The 8,123-nt window shown below is 43.0% G+C and overlaps 1 pseudogene; it reads left to right on the top strand.

Annotated features, from left to right (window-relative positions):
* The first annotated feature begins 892 nt into the window (after positions 1 to 892).
* On the top strand, positions 893 to 2,485 carry LOC138385889 (calcium homeostasis endoplasmic reticulum protein pseudogene; annotated as a pseudogene).
* The last annotated feature ends 5,638 nt before the right edge of the window (positions 2,486 to 8,123 follow it).

Below are 8,123 nucleotides of genomic sequence, written 5' to 3' on the forward strand. Positions count from 1 at the left end.
AGCTGACGCCACGGCACTCACTCTAGCCTGGGCAACAGAGTGAGACTCTGTCTCAAAAAAAAAAAAAAAAATCACTAGTATAGTGATAAAAAAGTAAAAAGATAAAAAATATATATATAAAGTAAAACAAAAGAAAAATAGAAAAAATATTCTACAACCTTTTTCTTTTTTTTTTTTTTTTTCTTTCTTCATCTTCTTTTTTTTTTTTTTTTTGGAGACAGAGTGTCACTTTGTTGCCCTGGCTAGAGTAAGTGCCGTGGCGTCAGCTTAGCTCACAGCAACGTCAAACTCCTGGGCTTAAGCGATCCTCCTGCCTCAGCCTCCCGAGTAGCTGGGACTACAGGCATGCGCCACCATGCCCGGCTAATTTTTTTCTATATATATTTTAGTTGGCCAGATAATTTCTTTCTATTTTTAGTAGAGACGGGGTCTCGCTCTTGCTCAAGCTGGTCTCGAACTCCTGACCTCGAGCGATCCACCCGCCTCGGCCTCCCAGAGCGTCAGGATTACAGGCGTGAGCCACCGGCCATCTACAACCTTTTTCATATCTAGTTAACAAAATTATCTTAAAAATTTTATATGTTGCTATTTGTAGATTTAGTTTTTGTTTTGTTTTTTTTTTACAGTTTTCCATCATATGAATACAGAATATCCATTACCCAGTTGATGAGCATTCAGATTGTTTCTGATTTTTTACTGTCGTAAACAGTATTATAGGGAGTATCCTTGTGGGAGTGTTCTTGAGCATGTATGAGAGATTCTATGAGGGTATGCGTATCTGCAAGTCAAATTGTTAGATCATAGCTTATGTGCATTTCAGTTACATATTTATCAAAATTACCCACTTACTGGCTGAAACAATTCCCACCAGCAGTATGTGGGTTATTAATATTTCCGGGGGCCCTTCCCACCCCACCAGCAGCATCCACAGTTCAACCAGCCGCCACACCCCCACAACTTCAACCACTTCCCGCCCACTTCATGCAGGATGACTTCCCCCCATGGCACCCCTTCAAGTGGCCACCCTACCCTCACCGCTTCGACTACCCCCAGGGAGACTTCCCGGCCGAGCTGGGCCCCCCTCACCACCACCCTGGCCACCGTATGCCTCGTCCTGGGATCAACGAGCACCCGCCCTGGGCTGGGTCCCAGCACCCTGACTTCGGCCCTCCCCCCATGGCTTCAATGGGCAGCCCCCTCACATGCGGCGACAGGGTCCACCTCACATCAACCACGATGACCCCAGCCTGGTCCCCAATGTGCCCTACTTCGACCTCCCTGCCGGGCTGATGGCCCCCCTCGTGAAGCTGGAAGACCACGAGTACAAGCCTTTGGACCCTAAAGACATCCACCTCCCACCCCCATGCCACTAGCGAGAGGCTGCTGGCAGCTGTGGAGGCCTTCTACAGCCCCCCGTCCCATGACAGGCCCAGGAACAGCGAAGGCTGGGAGCAGAACGGCCTCTATGAGTTCTTGCGAGCAAAAATGCGGGCCCGGCGGAGGAAAGGCCAGGAGAAAAGGAACAGTGGACCCTCGAGGTCTTAGAGCAGATCCAAGAGCCGAGGGCGTTCTTCCTCTCGCTCCAACTCAAGATCCTCAAAGTCGTCAGGATCATACTTGAAGTCAAGGTCACGCTCCTGCTCCCGCTCGTACTCCCACTCCAGATCCAGAAGCCAGAGCAGATCGCGCTCCTCGAGAAGCCGCTCCCGGTCCCGGTCCCGCTCCAGGTCCAGGTCCAAGTCGTACTCCCCGGGACGACGACGGCGGTCACGGTCCAGGAGCCCCACCCTGCCTTCCTCCGCTGGTCTGGGTTCTAATTCAGCACCTCATATACCTGACTCACAGTTCGGAGAAGAGAACAAAGGCCACCGGATGCTGGTGAAGATGGGCTGGAGTGGCTCCGGCGGCCTCGGTGTGAAAGAGCAAGGGATCCAGGACCCCATCAAGCAGGGGACGTCCGGAATAAGTGGGGCCAGTACAAGGGTGTGGGTGTAGCCTTGGACGACCCCTCCGAGAACTACCGCCGGAACAAGAGCTACTCCTTCATCGCCCGCATGAAGGCCAGGGATGAGTGTAAGTAGGGCCGCGCCCCAGGAGCCATGCTGGCGGCCGGTGGCACTGGCTGTGGGGACCTTCCTGGCTTACTGGCAGTGGAAGAACACAGTGACAGCTTAGTTCTCACGCGGTCTTCACATTTGGAGAACGACAAGAGAAGGAAGACTCACGCATGACTAGCCAGGACGCCATGCTCGTGGCGTGGAAAGGGCACGGGCTCCGCCTGCAAACCACGCCAGGAGCCGCCGCAGTCACCAGGGCCGCGGGCTGGTTTTCCTTTACAGCGAAGCAAGAAACGCAAGACCTCTGCCCGCCGAGTAGGAGTTCTTCGTACCTGAAGGAACGGAGGTGCTCATCCTCCCGCCACCAGATGGAAGGGGCGCAGAGCCGGCGGGGTCTAACTCGCCTGTCCGCTCTGGCTGTGGAGTGATGAAGCCACGGCCGGGCGCCACGACTGCTCACGATTGAAAACAAAAAACAAAACTTTTTTGACTGGCAAAGTTAAGCAAGGTTTTCATTTTTATTCCCACTGGTTTAGTTTTAGAAAATGTTGACCTGAGACGAAACCTGATTCCTCTAAGACATACTGGCCCTTAATTCAATTACTTTAGTTTTGTAAGTTGGTTTTTTTTTTCCTGCAATGTTAGCCATAAAAAAAGGGGGGGGGGGCTTCCTCCGTGGGGGACCCGGCTCCACATCGCAGGGTCGGGTCGGGTCGATCTCCGGCTCACCGGGCCTCCTTCTCTTCCCTCGCCCCACCTCATCCTCCCCGCTCAGGGAAGCGACAGCTGAGGCGGCAGGTTGGCGCCGCCTCCGTCCACCTACCACGTCTGCCCCGGCGCCCCAGCCCTGCCGCGGTGCCCCCTCGGCCCGGCTGCCGCCCAGGATGAACATCATGGACTTCAATGCGAAGAAGCTGGCGGCCGACGCAGGCACCTCCCTCAGTCGTGCCCTGCGGTTCACAGAAGAAAAGCCTGGCCAGGCTGAGAAGACAGAATTGGATGCTCACTTAGAGAAACTCCTTAGCAAAGCTGAATGTACCAAAATATGGACAGAAAAAAATAAGGAAACAAACTGAAGTGTTATTGCAGCCAAATCCAAATGCCAGGATAGAAGAATTTGTTTATGAGAAACTGGATAGAAAAGCTCCAAGTCGTTCAAACAACCCAGAACTTTGGGGACAATATATGATTGATGCAGGCACTGAGTTTGGCCCAGGGACGGCTTATGGTAATGCCCTTATTAAATGTGGAGAAACTCAAAAACGAATTGGAATATTCCTTAATATTTCTGCATATCTTTGCAAATACTTGGTTCTTGTCAAAATTTTTATTTTTACAAATCCGATGGATGAAAACTACTTTGGTATTGTTCTCAGGTATATTTTCTTGACTCTGGTGATGCCAAGGACGTTTTTATTGGCCATTTGGAGTTCCTCTTCTTTGAATTATCTATTCAAATCATTTGCCCATTTTCCTGTTGAATTATCATTTCCCTACTAGTTTGAAAATATAAATTTTCTATTAATCTGTAAAGGTTCTTCATTTATTCTGAATACTGCTCTTTTATGATTATATACATTCCAAATATCTTCCTCCAGTATATCTTGTGTTTCAACTTTTTGTGTCTGTTGCCACTCCAAAGTTTTTAATTTTCAGATAATCAGATTATCGGTTTTCCACAATTAGTTTCGTGCTCATGCAGTTCATGATTTAGGATCATCTTTAAGAAATTCTTCTCTAACCTAAGGTCATAAAGATACCCATCTCTGTTTTCTTCCAGCAGTTTTTAAACTTTGTTTTCTCAACTTAGACCTTTAATCCATCTGAAGTTTCTATGTGTATAAAGTACAAGGTAGTGATTTAAACTTTTTTCCCTCTAATGAAAAGCTTAATCTCAATACTTAGTGCAGTTCAGAATATCAAAGATAGACCTATAAACCTCTAGACAGTGACACTCTGTGGTAGGAATAGTAGAGTGCTTTTGTTGCTTCCTGACTGATACTACAAAATTCCCTGGCTGATATTTTTCACTGTGAGTTGATTGTTTAGATACCTTGCTTTGAAAGTATGCTTTTGGGGAGGATGTTTTCATTTGCATACTTAATATATTTGCTTTGGACAATTTAGAAGGTATAGTTAAGCAAAATGAAGAAAATAAAAACCATCTATACTCCCTCCATTCTATCGTTAGCTACTGTTTACTTTTTGGAGGCAACATTTTCCTGTCTTTTTTGCGTTAATGTAGTAATATTTAACATTTATTGAGGATTTTCTATGTGCCAGATACTGTTGTTCCATTTGCTTTATGTGTATTCATTTAATCTTCACAATAACAAGGGGAATAGGTATTATTGTCCTCATTTTACAGATAAGATAAATGAGGCAATAATATACAATTGGTGGGTTTTTTTGTTTGTTTTCACTTTTTGGTTTTTATGAAAATGATATTCATGTAATTTTGTAACTTCATTTTTTCATATTAATTATCCTTTTGTGTATAGCTAGTATTCCATTATATACATAGTTCATAATATACCTAGTCATATCACAAGTTTGGGACATTTAAGTTGTTTATATTTTTAAATTATTAAAAGGTTTTTAGGAATATTTATTTAGCAAAATTTCTACCCACCTTCCTGACTTCCTGATCGTCTATTCCTCTAACAAATTTGATAATCAAAAATTGATATCTTGTTTTAATTTACATTTCTTTGATTACCCACTGATATTGAATATTTTTTCATATAGTCATGCCATTTTTTTTCTTTTTCACATATTGCCTTTTCGTTACCTGGTTATTTATTGTTGTTTATCTTTTCTCTATTGACTTGTAAGTCCATTAAGAATGGTGGTTGGTGGTGTGCTTAGAAGTGTTCTCCACCCCATATTTATATAAATATTCACCTCTACGTATACTGTGTGTTTGCGTGTGTGTATGTGCAGACAGGGTCTCACTGTGTTGCTGAGGCTGGAGTGCAGTGGCAGCATTATAGCTCAATGCAACCTCAAATTCCTGGGCTCAAGGATCTTCCTGCCTCAGCCTCCAAAGTAGCTGGGTCTATAGGCATGAAACACCATACCTGGCTGATTTTTTTTTTATAGACCGGTCTCTTCACTATGTTGCTCAGGCTGGTCTCAAACTCCTGGCCTCAAGCAATCCTCCCACCTGAGCCTCCCAAAGTTCTAGGATTATAAGCGTTAGCCACCACACCCAGCCTGACTTTCTCATACATACATTAATTATGTAATTCACTTGGAATGGCTGGAGCTCAAGGTTATGGTGTGAGGAAGGAAAGCAACCCGCTTCTCGTCCCCCAAATTTACTTATTTGACATAATACCAGTTATTGAGTAATCCATACTTTCCCCTGTTGGGTTGAAATGCACCCTTCATCATATACTACTTTATTATACATAATCACTTAAAAATTTCTCAACTCTCTTCTGTTTCGTTGATCTATTTGTTCATACTCCAGAACAAAATTTAGTAACTGTTCCATGGTATGGTTTTAATGAGTAATCCTCATTCCTGTCCTTCACCTGTGAAGATAATAAAATTCCATTTTTTCCTTTAATATCAATAAGTTATTAATACAATATCACCACATACAGCTTCATATTTGCAAAGTAATGATGCAAGATATTTATTTCTAGCTAGAGAATCCTTTGCAGTCTATTCTGTTTGGTTGCAAGTGAAGATATGGATCTATGCCAAGAAGAAGCTTTGAAAAGTTTGGCTCATCTGGCCGTCCGCACCAATATGGAAATAGTGAACATGCAAATATATTAAAATGATATCACTCTAGAAACTTGTCTGTATTTAGAAAGAATTTTGACTAAGCTTATGTTTAAGAGATCATGTTCATATATACTTTTTTATATCTAGTCTAATTACTCGATTCAAAACAAATGACCAATTCCAGTGTCAAAACTTTCTGTGACTAACAATATAAGTAATTTTATGGCTTTTGTGATAAAGTGAGGCTTGTTTCATTTATGTTGGGTTTTGTTTCTTCCCCTCATCCAGGTAGCCTTTCCAGTAAATACATGACTCAGGGAAAAGCCTCAGCGAAGAGGACCCAGCAGGAATCATGAGGGAAGGACAATGCAGCACTCTAAATGGTCACTCAGGCGTTCCTTTTGACTTGGAAAATTAGGTTCATTTCACAGGACACAGCAGCATAGATCAGGCTTCAACTTAACATTTAAGGGAAATGTCAGATTTTTTTGAATTTAATGAAATTGTTAATGAAAAAATTTTTTAATATAGTCTTATCTATCAGAAATTACCATAGATTTAAGAATTATAATAAAAAGCCATGATGTATGTATTTAAGCCAGGTTAAAAGTAAAGATATAACTATGGACCAGTATTCAGTGAGTACAACTTCATGGTTTTTAATTCTTTCAAAGCACATTAACAATGGTGTGCTGATAAACCCAAGTAAATTAACCCCTTTTTCCCTATAAATCCCTTTTTTGTTTTGAAGAGGGGAAATTATATTTATTGTTGTTTACCGAATCCTTGTGTGAAAGCATATCAAATATGTGTGAACTGCTACTACTGTACTTCTGATTTACAAACATTATTTTATTGCTCTTTGTAGAAATAATAACATGAACATGAGCACCTATTTATGTGGGCCTTCAGTGGGTGAGCAGTGCCACTCAGAGGTCTCTGGATTTTTCCCTCTCTAATTTTAAATAAGTTGACATATAACTACTATGCTCATAAAAATGAAGTAGTCCTGTTTGCCACTAAAAACATTTTCAAAGAAAAGAATGACAAAATGAAAGTGCTTTTTACTTTTTATGATATTCAGAAATTAGGATGAAGAACTTTTAAGCTTTGTTGCCCAGGCTAGAGTGAGTGCCGTGGTGTTAGCCTAGCTCACAGCAACGTCAAACTCCTGGGCTTAAGCGATCCTACTGCCTCAGCCTCCCTAGTAGCTGGGACTACAGGCATGCGCCACCATGCCCGGCTAATTTTTTCTATATATTTTAGTTGTCCATATAATTTCTTTCTATTTTTAGTAGAGACAAGGTCTCGCTCTTGCTCAGGCTGGTCTCAAACTCCTGACCTTGAGCGATCCACCCACCTCGGCCTCCCAGAGTGCTAGGATTACAGGCGTGAGCCACCGCGCCCGGCCAGGATGAAGAACTTTTAAAAATCCTGAAGATCAAAGAGGCTATCTCTGCCAGTCACAAGTGTGGTTGGTGACATTCTGGGTCTGCCTGGAGTCCCCATAGAACTGTTTCTCTAACTTCACAAGCCCTGCAGAAGTGGTACATGGTCAGAATTACGCCTCGGTTTATTTATCATTTTGAAATAAAATGAAAATTTCAACCTGTAATCTTATCCACATTATTGTCCAGTGAAAGAGCCCTAAATTTCATAAGGGAAATAGATAAAGGAGTAAGGACAGTGTAGATCCGCTACTCTACTAGAGTGTACACAGTGTTCCCTTTGACTTGTGCCCTCACGATCATCGGTGTCTGTTGACACCTGCTTCATGCCAGGCTCTGGGAATGCACAAGTAAAAGGCACAGATTGCAGGGGAGGGATACTTCATTAAAGTCGGCTGGCCTTACAATTCTTGTCACGCTTCCTTTGAAAAGTCTGTTGATGCTGTTCTGTTATCTTCTGGGAGAAGTCTAACCAGGCTAATTTTTGTTCCCTTGTAGGTTTTCTTTTTCTGCCTGGCTGCTTCTATTTTTTTTTTTTTTAATTTATCCCTATAATTAAGAAAGAAAAGTACCTCAATCTGGAAACATGTCTCTCCAGACTTAAGTCTGAAACGAAAGTAAATCCAGTGTATCTCCCTACTCAGCTTTTTGGGTTTTTTGTTTGTTTGTGTGTTTTGTTTTGGTTTTGAGACAGAGTCTCACTCTGCTGCCCGGGCTAGAGTGCCATGGCGTCAGCCTAGCTCACAGCAACCTCAAACTCCTGGGCTTAAGCAATCCTTCTGCCTCAGCCTCCCGAGTAGCTGGGACTACAGGCATGCACCACCATGCCCGGCTAATTTTTTCTATATATTTTTAGTTGTCCAGATAATTTCTTTCTATT

Source organism: Eulemur rufifrons, chromosome 7 (assembly GCF_041146395.1).
Source record: "Eulemur rufifrons isolate Redbay chromosome 7, OSU_ERuf_1, whole genome shotgun sequence".
In the NCBI taxonomy this organism is placed as follows: Eukaryota; Metazoa; Chordata; class Mammalia; order Primates; family Lemuridae; genus Eulemur; species Eulemur rufifrons.